Below are 13,084 nucleotides of genomic sequence, written 5' to 3' on the forward strand. Positions count from 1 at the left end.
TTTTTGCTACCTTGGTGTCATAGGTGACCAAAAGATGAGTTTCTGTTCACATATGTTTGCCAGGAGCAGCACCAGGCATACTTAAAAATGAGGTATTAACCTGGTGAAGCTACAACAAAGGACAACATGCATGACAAACAGCAAAACAATGTGCAACAGAGTGAAGCAACCCTACAACTCACGGATCAAATCAAAACTGCGGTCCTGCCACATCCAGTCATGAATGGTGGTCGACAACTAAAAAACTAACAGGAGGAGGAGGCTCCACAAATATCCCCATCCTCAATGATGGGGAAGCCCAGCACATCAGTGCAAAAGACAAGACTCAAGCATTTGCAATAATCTTCAGTCAGAAGTGCCAAGTGGATAATCCAAGCATCATAGATGCCAGTCCTCAACCAATTCAGTTCAGTCTATGTGATATCAAGAAATGGCCAAAGGCCCTGGATACAGCAAAAGCTTTCGGCCCTGACAACATCCCAACATTATACTGAAGACTTGTGCTGAACCTGCCCAGGTATATCCTGTCCACAAAAAGCAGGATAAATCCAATCTGGCCAATTACCACCTCAACAGTCGACTCTCGATCATCAGTAAAGTGACAGAAGGCCTTGTCGACAGTGCTGTCAAGCTGGCACTTATTCAGCAATAAACTGCTCGCTGACACTCAGTTTGGGTTCCACCAGGGCCACTCAGCCCTGGTGGAGTGAAGTGAGAATGACTGCCCTTGACATCAAGGCAGCACTTAACTGAGTGCAGCATCAAAGAGCCCTAGCAAAACTGCAGTCAATGGGAATCAGGGTGAAAATTCTTCACTGGTTGAAGTCATAACTAGCACAAAGGAAGATGGTTGTGGTTGATGGAGGTCAATTATCCCAGTCCCAAAAAATCACTGCAGGAGTTCCTCAAGGTAGTGTCCTAGCCCAACCATTTTCAGTTGCTTCATCAATGACCTGCCCTCCATCATAAAGTCAGAAGCGGAGATGTTCACTGATGTCAGTGTCCATAAGCAGCAAGACCTGGACAATATCCAGCTTGGGCTGATAAGTGACAAGTAACATTCACACCACACACCTGACAGGCATGATCAACTCCAACAAGGGAGATCTTATCATCTACTCTTGACATTCAACAGCATTACAATCGCTGAGTCTCCTACTATCAGCATCTTTGACTATTATTGACCAGAAGCATAGCTGGACTAGCCATGTTAATACTGTGGCTATAAGAGCAGGTCAGAGTCTGGGAATTATGTGGTGAGTAACTCACCTACTGACTTGCAAGGCTTTTCCACCAGCTACAAGCTCAAATCAGGAGTGTGATGGAATATTCTCCACTTGCCTGGATGAGTGCAGCTCCAACAACACACAAGAACCTTAGCACCATCCAGTGTAAAACAACTCGATCGACACCCTGTTCATCACCTTAAACATTTATTCCCCCCACCACCGACACACAGTGTCGGCAGTGTGTACCATCTACAAGATGCACTGTAGCAACTCACCAAGGTTCCTTCGACAGCACCTTTTAAACCTCGAACCTTTATCACCTAGAAGGACAGGAGCAACAGTTGCATGGGAACACCACCACCTGGAGGTTCCCCTCCAAACCATCCTGACTTGGAACTATATCGACGTTCCTTCACTGTTATTGGGTCAAATTCCTGGAACTCCCTCCCTAACAGCACTGTGTGTGTACCTACAACACATGGACTACAGCAGTTCAAGGAGGCAGTTCACTATCACCTTTTCAAGCATGGTTAGTGGGATTAAGCACCAAATGCTGGCCTTCCTTTGCGATGCTCACATCCTACAAAGGATAATTTTAAAAATCCATGCTGTCACTAAGATTATTATCTCTGTAACATCTTCATCCCTGTCTCAACTCATACACTGCTGATACCCTCATCTCCGACCACTCCAATGCACTCCTGGCTCACCTCCCACATTCTACTCTCCTTAAATTTGATGTGATTAAAAACACCTCCACTTGTGTCCTAACTCACACCAAGTTCTGTTCACCCATCATCGCTACGCTTGCTTACCTATGTCAAATCCCTCCATGGCCTAACTCCTCCCTATCGCTGTTCCTTCACTGTCACTGGGTCAAAATGCTGTAAGTCCTTCCCTAACAGCACTGTGGATGTACCTGCACCACATGCAGGTTGAGGGCGCTATATAAATATAAGTTGTTGCTTTTGTTGTTGAATGCTGCACTTTCAGATTTCATAAAAGACCAGTTCAATAGAAGCAAACATCTTCACAAGGTGCTTCAAAAGTACAAAAATACTAGTTAGAATCTTTGGCTTGTCACCAGCAGCACTGTGTGGTTTTCTTGTTTTCACAGTCAATGTGGTAGAAAGTCAAACCTTAGCTTTTGATGTTTACTGATTAAACCATCAGCCAATTCTCAGAAGTATTTATTTCACTATTATCAAAAAACAGACCAATATCAACAACAGAGTTCAACATATGTCACCTATTTTTAAGCCAAAATTCCACCCTGAACATATTTCAATAGCCCCAATTTTAACTTGGAGCTTGAATCAGATTGGGGGTAAGGTTTGTGCTGAACAGGAAGTGCCCACAGTGTCACCAACATGAGGCCTGTGCAACATGGGCCTCATTTCAATATGATTGGCCAGCTGCCCACCCAATCAAGTGAGGTAAGTGACAGCCTGTCACTTTACAATTGCCGACAGACTCTCCTTTGCAGCCTATTTAAGTTAGACATGCCTGTGCAGCACGAGCAAGGTTACTTTTCCTGAAGACAGATTGCCTTTCCAGAATGTCCACACAATTGTGCTTGACAAATGAATCAGAGGTTGCCTCAGCTTCTCTGATGTCTTCCTGGAGGTTCTGGTGCAGGAGGTAAGAGCAAAGAGGGAAGTATCGTCCCCCAGCAGCCACAGAAGCATCCCCAGGGACATAATTCAGCAGTCCTTTACAGATGTAGCTGATAGGGTTAGCACCAACAGCAGCACCACAAAGTAAAGGTTCCATGACCTCACAAGAGAAGCAAGGGCAAAAACAGCTTTTCATCTCTCCAACTAGCACCAGAAAACTCTGGAAATACTCAGCATGTCAGGCAACATCTGTAGAGAGAAACAGAGTTGGGCTGAATCTTGTTGTGGTGTCAGGGGTCTTGCCTGCTGACTGGAAAGCCCCACAGTGCCTCTTTTCAGGAAGATCTACCAAACCACAAACCGATCAGGCAGTGGCGAAGCCCTATTAGGGCTTCCTCGGGAATAAAGATCCCTGGAGTGGAAGGCCTGCCTAGCAAGTGCTGCCAGCCAATCACAGGCCGGCAGCTCTTGTACTCAGCAGTGCCACAGAGGAGGAGTGGCTACAGGTCAGTAAAGTGGGGGAGGGTTTCGTGGCAGGTGTCACAGGGAGAGGGGGTTGGGTGGGTCAGAAGCAAGGGCAGGGGGATGGCTCTCAGTGGCCTACCACCGCCCCTAGTGTCTAGTCCCTCAATCAGGCATTGATTGCCTTTGATCGAGGAAAACCCCCACCCCCGCCCCCCTCCCCACTGAGGTGACATAGGTTCACCCGTTGTGCACACTGCACAGTGACAAGCTTGCTCGCCGCTGGGTTAATTAATTGGCCACTTAAGGACCACTGTTGACCACAGGGTGGGGAGATCAACCGTGGGCCTTCCCGACCAGACCCTAATTCTGGTGTAGGTGGAAAGGCAGCAGGGTTCAAGTATGTCACCATCCTGCCTAAGTAAATGCTCTTCCTGTCTTCAAGTTCAACTTCATTAACAACATCAGAAGATTCCACCCATGTTTCAGGTTGATGACCCTTCATCTTTCTACCTCTCTACAACACCATCAAAAGGTGCCAGCGCTCTTTCACCTCTTCCCAACTGTTCTCAGAAATACCCTCCCTTCAACATATCCTTCAAATTATAATCACAAGAACATACCTGTCTTTCTCATTCCAAGCCTGGTCACTGTTTCCTTTGCTCTCTTTACACCCCACACCTTAATTCCCATCAGGAGAGCAAGGTAAAAATTCATCCTACTCTCTCCGAAAATAAACTCCAATTACTGAGCTCAATAGGCTATCTGACACAGATAGAAATATCAATTTTAGCTTGTGAACCAAGTCCAATTGTGCAGGAGCCGAGGTAAGCAGGAGGTGCCCATGATAGCAATACACGAGGCACAGGCCATTCTAACCCCTGTGCTCCTGCCACCTTGGAAGATGAACTCACACAAAAACTCAGTGGATATCATTAGGTGGATGGTGGGCAGGAGTGGGATTTAGTACACCCGGAGGCCATCACTGAGACCCAAAGAAATTGACACTCCATGATAAATGGTGGGGTGGGAGGCAGGGGTCAATGTCAAGGGGCATTTGTGGTTGAGAGCAGAAGATGGAAGCCCCAGGGTACTCCTGCTCCATCTGAATCACAAAGAACCCATAAAAAATTAAAAACTGCAAATTGCCTTAGCTACTTCTGAACCTAATCCTGTCTGCCTCTAGGTTTCACTGGTGGCTCTCTCACTGTACATGATTTTTGTGACAAAGTGTTAAAATAGTGCTACAGTCTGAATGATGTAATGAATCACCAATGTTTACCTATTTACAAGACCCTCATCTGCCTGTGGTGATTATTTCTGAAGCTTCTCAAAGCCTTCAAGTTAAGATAGAGGCAGGCAGGTGTGCAACTCGAATGTCCTTGAGTAGATGCCATTCCCAGTCATAAACACCTACTCAGCCTGTCCTCATGGAGTGCAGGGGTGTTCATATTGGGGCTATGATATTCTCCTTTCAACTGTTTGTGCTTAGCTGTTACTGAACAGTAACAAGAGATACCCTTATACCATTCTGGGAGGCTGCCATTCTCACCTCTAAAAGCAACTGCTCAAACACTACTGGTATAGCTGGCTGGGCTCTTATTTATTACCTAATTATTACACTGCTGAAATTAAATGTTATGTTCACTGTTCCCAGCAGAACATTAAGTGTTAGTGAAATTAGCAAAATTAATTTTTAAAACAAGTGACTGAACCCCATGGATATATTTTTTTGTTAAATTCTATCTGAACAATGGCCACAGCCAAAAATCTTGTTCCTTCCACCCTATGATATCGCTTTAAGAAGAATCTTGTTTAATTTAAGGTATACAAACTTGATCACCTTTCTGTAAGCCAGTATCTCTGCTGCAATGGGTCACTGTAATTATGCTTAAAAAGGTCAATGATTTCCAAATAGAAACTGGCTGAGGTATCCTTTGGAATATGAATATGCATGGAGCAGCTGAATTATAAATAACCATTTTTTCAGAAAAGCTATTTTTGTATATACATAAATAGATGAGACTCCATTGGTGGCAAAGTGAACAAATAAGCTATATGACATTATGTCAAACTACAGACCGGGAAGGTCTCAAGAATAGCAATCAGAAATTGTGCTTCAGGCATTAAAAGATGTAAAGTGATTAAACCAGGGGCGAGAAATAAGCAACTTGTGGGTGAAACAATAGAGCCGAAGAATAGGTTAGGGTGCATAGCCCTAAAAACATTCTTTATACAAATGCATGGCTTATAAGGAACAAATTTAATGAATTACAGCCTTGATGTAATGACTTGATGTAATGGACAGGTTTCTACTTGAAACAGATAACTTTATGACAGAGCTCTTTTAGAAGCTACATGTTTGAACCAGGTCCATGGCTAGAAAACTCCGCGCCCCCCCCCCCACCCACCGGATTACCCATGGTTAGAGCTCATTCTTCAGAATAATCACGTGATTCCTAATAGGGAGTAGGAAAGGTTATATGTTCAATCGCTACATTTCCTCCGCCTTTAGATTTTTTTTACCTTTTCCCATTTACAAAGAACATGTCAATCCACAACATATACAAAAATACTGGTCAGGTGATTAAAATTAAATCTATGAGGTGGTTTTCTAATTCGGTTAGAGTGGCATAGCTCTGCCCCTTGAGGTTCTCCCAGAGTGCAGCATCAGGTACATCCTTAGAAAGTGGACGCTCAGGATTAGGCAATTCAACAGAGACATCAGATACGTCTATTCTAGGTTGGTCTGTCACCTCAGGGATTAATGGTTTGACATTAATCACAGGCGAAATAGCTGGTCGTTGGAATGTCCCCTCTACTCCTTAGATGATCCACATGTTTTCGAACAATATGGTCTTCCGTTTCCACTTGGAATGACAAGGGACCAGATTCTGAGACAATTACCAGGAACCCAACTAGGTCCATTTCCAAAATTCCACACAAAAACTGTATCTCCTACAGTAAATACGTAAGCTTTGCTATTAATATTGTGATTCCATTTTTGATTACTCTGATTCTTCTCTACCTCCCCCTCTACGTTTGGAAAAACCAGACTTAACCTTGTACATAGGCAGCGTTTCATCAATAATTCAGACATGTTGAACCCATAGTTGAATGAGGGGTTGTATGAGAAGAAAACCAGAAAGTCGAATTTTTAGAATACCTTTGGGTAAGCTCTTCGCTCCTGATTTGAAAGTTTGTATTGCTCTTTCAGCTAACCCATTTGATGAGGGATGATATGGTGCTGTTTTAATATGTTTGATTCCATTTAAATTCATGAATCTCTGAAATTCTGTACTAGCAAAGACTGTATCGTTATCTGAAACAATGACTTCCAGTAGGCCACATATACTAAAACATTGATGCAGCTTTTCACTAGTTGCACTCGATGTCAGTGTTCTAACTTCATACACATCCATCCACTTAGAATGCTCATCGACAATCAATAAAAACTTGGTGCTTAAAAATGGACCTACATAGTTTAACCCAGGGTCAACTATGCCACTCCCATGGATGCAGTGGAGCTGAAACAGGCAACTTCTGTTGTTGCTGACAATGGAGACAGTGCTTGACCATGCTTTTGATGTCACTGCCTACACCTGGCCAGACATAGCATCGCACAAGCATCTTCATCTTTGATATGTCTGGCTGTGCACAGTGAAGCTCTATCAAGAGTGGTTTTCTTCCTTGCAAAGGGATGATGACTCTTGATCCCCACAAACAAGACTCCATCTTGATAACTTAACTCTGTTTTACGGGCATGGAATGGTCTTATCTCTTCAGATACTGTTGAATTTGACCATCCTTGCAATAGAATGGATCTCTTTTTGTCCAATTCCTTATTTGCTTTGCACACACAGGCAAAGAGTCCAAGAAATTAAGTATAAGTACAACTTATTGTGGCACTGGAGCAGGTACAATGCTTCTGGTAACAGAAGATGACTGAGTGTGCCTGCATTTACAAGATGCACACCCAGATGGTGCATAAAGGTATACTCATAGGCAGATAATATCAAAGTCCAATGTTGAAATTCTTGCTGATGCTATTGGCAAAATGGCTTTATCCTCACTGAATAAACCCACTAGTGGTTTATGGCCCGACACAAGAGTGAAATGTCATCCATGCAGATACTGGTGGAATTTCTTCACTCCAAATATTACCGAGAAACCTTCCTTTTCAAGTTCTGAATAACCTTTCTCAGCTGCAGAGAGGGTTCTGGAGACATAGTCGATTTACCTTTCTGGTTTGTTTTTTGCCTTTTCTTTTTCTGTTTGCCGCAGAGTTTTGTCTCATCCTTCGTTTTAATTTCAGTCGACCAATTTTCTCTCTGGTGAAACCTCAACTTGGTTCAGTTCAGTGGTTGAGCTACCCATGGCTTTGTTACACACTTGCATCTTGGAAAGTTCCACATCTTTTCCTTCCAATGTCTCCTTTGTTTCACTCAGCTGATTCTTCAGCTCTTCAGTCTCCTTCTTGTATCTCTTGGCTTCCTCCTGGAATATTGAACATTGTTGAGTTTTATTTGCTAACTGTTTCTTCAGTTTATTCAGAGTGCCTCTATATTTGTTTTGTTCCTTTTCATGATTTTCCAGTGGAACCAACTCTGACCTCAAGGATCCTTGCATCCTATGAAGGTTCTTCAATTCTCCTAACTCATTCTGATTACAGTGTCATATTCCCTTAACAGCTCAGGAATTCCTCCTGTTCTCTCTTGAAAGATTTCTAACCAGTTGAGCTTAATTTTTTGTAATCAGTCTCAGCCCAGAAGACTAGGTCCTTCACCTGTCACTATGGTAACTGGAAGCTGGGCTGTCTGTTGCCTATAGGACACAGGTACTGTGGCAATGCCCTTTACCTGTATTGACTCTCCAGTGTATATCTTCAGTTGAGTCATGTTTGTTCCAGATTCAGTGGCTGGGTACCTTCATTTAGGTATTTAAATGTGCATTCTCCCACCACTGTGGTCAAGGCTCCCGTATCTACCTCCAGGACTAGAGGCTTTCCATTCACTTGAATGGTGATGGTTAATGGTTCAGTTTTTACTTCTTTGACATTTTACAGGGAATAGATATTGGTATCGGCAGCTTCTGGTTCTGCTATATCATTCACTTCATTCACTTTGGTCTGCTGTCTGATGGGTTGTCTCGATTTCGCTCTGCCTTGCTTTATGATGTGCCCTTTTTGTGGCAGTAATGGCATTCTGCCCCCTTAAATCTGCAGGTGTCTGGTACATGGTTACCCCCATATCGGTAACAGGTTAATTTCTGAATCGCTGCTGAAATGCTTTCACTAGGCCTTTTCATTTTTCGAGCAGCAGAGACTATCTCCTGCTTTGCTGCTGTCTCTCTGGTTTTCACACCACACCCGGTGATAGAATCCAGCCCCAATTGATGAACGGCGCCTTGTTGCACACTCTGTAAAGCATGCAAGTCTCTTGCAGCACTTCCCATTATTAGCGCTATTTCCATGGCATGTTTCAAATCGATGTTAACTTCTGCAACTGAATGGTGCACAAACTAACCGGTCCCGCAACATGACATTGTCTCCGAAGTCGCAGTGCTCAGTCAACTACTTCAGCATTGCTATATAAGTTGCAATGGACTCGCTCGAGGCCCTTACTCTGGAGTTAAACTTAAACCTCTGCATTATTACTGATGTCTTTGGCTGAAAATGCATCTTCACGAGGTCTACTAATTTGTTAAAAGATTTAGAATTGGGCACGTTCAGGGCCGTCAGACTGTGGATGAGGTTATATGGCTTGCTACCACAGATACTTAAAAGAATTACTTTCTGTTTCTCCCCTCTGGTAATTTCGTTCGCCACAAAACAAAAACCAAGATGCTCTATATACTCTGTCCGCAAGCATGACCGAGACCTCCCTGTTGCTTGCCATTTGAACACTCCACCCTGCTCTCATGCCCACATGTCCGTCCTTAGCCTGCTGTATTGTTCCAGTGAAGCTCAACGCAATCTACAGGAACAGCACCTCATCTTCCGACTAGGCACTTTACAGCCTTCTGGAACGATTATTGAGTTTAACAATTTTAGATCATGAACTCTCTCCTCCATCCCCACCCCCTGTCCGATCCCCCCCATTTTTCTTTTTTTCCAATAATTTATATAGATTTTTCTTTTCCCACCTATTTCCATTATTTTTAAATGTATTTCCATCCATTGTTTTATCTCTGCCTTTTAGCCTATTTTGATTCCTTCACCCCAGCCCTACTAGGACTATCTATACCTTGCTTGTCCTGCTTTCTACCCTTAATTAGCACATTCCTTAGATAATATCATCACCTTCAACACCTCTTTGTCCTTTTGTCTATGACATCTTTTGGCTATCTCCACCTATCACTGGCCCTCTGTCCAGCTCTACTCCCCCCTCCCCTCCTTAAAGCAGCTTATATATTCACCACTCTTCTATTTTTACTTAGTTCTGTTGAAGAGTCATACGGACTCGAAACATTCCTCTCCGCAAATGCTGCCAGACCTGCTGAGTTTTTCCAGGTATTTTTGTTTTTGCTCTATATACTGGCTCCAGTCTTTCATGGATGTGTCATCAGTGTCGATTCTGCCAAAAAGTGGCATGGCTGGTGAGTATACTTTTCTTTTTTCCTTAACAACTGATGTTCTCACATTCAGCGTTGGAGCTAACCCATTCTCGTCACCAAACGTAATGACTTGAGGTACCGGACAGGTTTCTACTTGAAACAGATAACTTTATTACAGAGCTCTTTTAGAAGCTACATGCTTGAACCAGGTCCATGACTAGAAAACTCCACCCTCTGGATTACCCACGGTTAGAGCTCATTTGCCAGAATAATCATGTACCCCTAACAGGCAGTAGGAAAGGTTATACCTTCAATCACTTAACAGCCACAAATTTAATTTGGAGGGTATGACATGGTAGCCATTACTGAAACATCACTTTCCACATTCCAGGTTATAAGGCTCACAGAGAAAATGGTAGAGGAAAAGGAGTAGCTTTAGTGATTACGGGTGAAATCACTTTACTAGTAAGAGAAGGTATAATGAGAGGTAAGCAGGCACTGGAGAGTTCATGGGTAGAATTTAGAAATAGAAAAGGATTTAAGATTGCAATGGTTGTGTATGAACCCCCTGGTAGCAGCTGTGATGCAGTAGGTTGTATAAATGCTAAGATTAGACAAGTAAGTAGCAACGGTAGAGTGGTTTAATAGAGGATTTTAACTTTCAAATAGAGTTGGAGAAGCAGACTAGCATATGTTAGAAACAAGTGAATTTCTTGCCTGCCTCTATTTTTCTGCAGCAATGTGTTCTAGGGCCAACAATGGGCAGGCAATATTAGATTTAGCAATGAGCGGATTTTGGGGAACAGCCTAATAGCATGTGAACATTTATCTCATAGCAATCATTATATGATCGCGTTCAAAGCAATGTTTGAAAGGGAAAATATTGAAGCAGCTACTAAGATTTCAATTTAGGTAAGGCTGAGGCAGAGACTACCTACAGTAAGATAGGCAAACCCGTGAGTGTGTAACAAGTCAGAGGATCAGAAGCAGGTGTTTAAAAAAAAATGATACAGAGTCAGTTTATATCCCAAAGGGACAAGAACTCTACCTGTCAATCAAAAAAAAACATGGGCAACTAAAGAGACAAGAGAAAACTTAAAACTAAATGAAAAAAGCATATGAAAATGTTAAAAATAGCACAGATCCTGGCAAATAGGAGAGACGAAAGAACAGCAAACGGTGTCAGAATAGATAGGGAGAATGAAAAACTTGCAAGGGATATCAAAATTAACACAACCAGAAATACAATTATTTTTGGAAATAGAGGATGGGAATGGACAATGGGGGCCCCTTGAAAACTGATAATGGTCATTTTGTCAATGAAATGGTGGACATGTTTAATAATTATTTTGTGTCAGTATTTGCAGTGGCAGAAAAGAACTGCATGCTAGACATCCCAAAGAAACTAATGTTGAATCATGGACAGGGACTCAACAAAATTAATATAGTGGAATAACAGTAATGAAGGAAATGATGACACTAAAAAGAGTGACTAATCACCAGGACAAGGTGGTTCCCAAGACAGGGTTTTAAAATTGCAAACGTCCTAATTTATAATCTTCCAAAGTTTTCTTGATTCACTCCATGATTTAAGAAGTGTGAGGAAAGGCAGGGAATTCCAGATAAATTAGCCTAACATCAATGAGGGAAATTATGAAAGTCTGTAATTGCGGACTGGTCAACTGAATACTTGGAAAATTTTCTGCTGATCAGTGAGCAGCATGAATTTGTAAAGGCTAGGTTATGCCTAATGAGCCTGACTGATATTTTTTTAAGAGGGCAAGTGTCATGCTGGGCAGGCCTTAATTGGCCCGCCCACGTAAAATGGTGGCGCGTCCCCAATTGGGGGCACCAATTGGGTTCGTGCCCACCCCCCGAAACACCCCCAATGGGGGGGAAATTTCTGGCCATGGAGTTGAAAGCAAATATTGATCAGATTCAGAAATTGGCTAAGTAGCAGGAGATCGAGAGTAGGGATAACGGGCTAGCGGTGGATAATTGGCAATCGATGTCCCACAAGAATCTGTGTTGGGGCCTCAACTATTCACACATTTATGAATGACTTAGATGATTGGATAGAAAGCCACAAATACAAATTTGCTGATGACATGACGATAGACAGCATTGTAAACAATGTAGATGGAAGCATAAAATTACAAAGAGATGTTGATACATTAAGCAAATGGCCAAAATTGTAGCAAATGAATTTCAATATAGGCAAACGTGAGATCATCCATTATGGATCTAAAACAGGACACTTTGTAAATGGTGAAGAGATAGAAACTGTGGACTGGTGGGCTGCTGGCCTTTATATCTAGAGGACTAGAATACAAGGGTGTAGAAGTCATGATAGTCAGCTATACAAATGCCTGGTTAGACCATACTTGGAGTACTGTAAGAAGGTACCACACCTTAGGAAGGATGTATTGACCTTGGAGGAAGAGTCTAGGACAACCATAGGCAAATTATGGCCAGTGGACCCTTCCAATCCAAACTGCAGCTGCAACCCCTGGTGAATGCAGCGTACGCTGAGCACGCATAGGCAACTGCTCCTAGCACCTGGTCAATTGGCATCAGGAGCTGTGAAAAGAAATTGCTGATCCTGGGAAGCTTCAAGGGAGGCACTTCAAGGCCAAAGGAAGTAATTCCAGGGAAGTTGGGGTTGGCCATTGATCAGAACTGCTGACAGGTTTTTCTCAGGAAGTGCTAAGGGATGTTAAAGGGATGAATATACATGGAGCAGCAGTGGAAGAACAGTGAGGAGTGGAGAAGCTGTGAACACAAGGTAAGTGTACATGTGAGATTAGATGACTGCAGTTTTGATTTGCTTTTTGGCTCTGTGAGTATTTAAACTGTAATTTCAAAACTTGAGCTATTTACACTTAGATTTTAATACTCTTTATGAAAAATTAATTCAACTCATATAATTTTGTTTCTCAATTTTTTTTGTTTCTTGCTGAGGTCTGGTGCCATGGGTGCTGGGAGTCCAGGATTAGAATCTTGGACCTTCAGGTCTGCATTGGCATGGTAATATACTAAAGAGTTCAGTTATATATCTATAATCCATCAAAAAATCTTGAATCTGTGTGTAAGTCCTGTCAACTTTTTATATTATGCAGAGCCACATTTATAATGGTATCAAAAATGTGGAACTTCAGTTAAGTGGGGAAATGAGATAAGCTGGGGTTGTTCTCATTAGAACAGAGAAAATTAAGAGTAGTT

The 13,084-nt window shown here is 42.5% G+C and overlaps 1 protein-coding gene across 1 annotated transcript in view; it reads right to left on the bottom strand.

The window, feature by feature from the left end:
• The window catches only part of itga9 (integrin, alpha 9), a 570,745-nt gene that overhangs the window by 61,910 nt on the left and 495,751 nt on the right, over positions 1–13,084 (bottom strand). The window lies entirely within an intron of this gene.

Source organism: Carcharodon carcharias, chromosome 6 (genome assembly GCF_017639515.1).
Source record: "Carcharodon carcharias isolate sCarCar2 chromosome 6, sCarCar2.pri, whole genome shotgun sequence".
NCBI classification, from domain to species: domain Eukaryota; kingdom Metazoa; phylum Chordata; class Chondrichthyes; order Lamniformes; family Lamnidae; genus Carcharodon; species Carcharodon carcharias.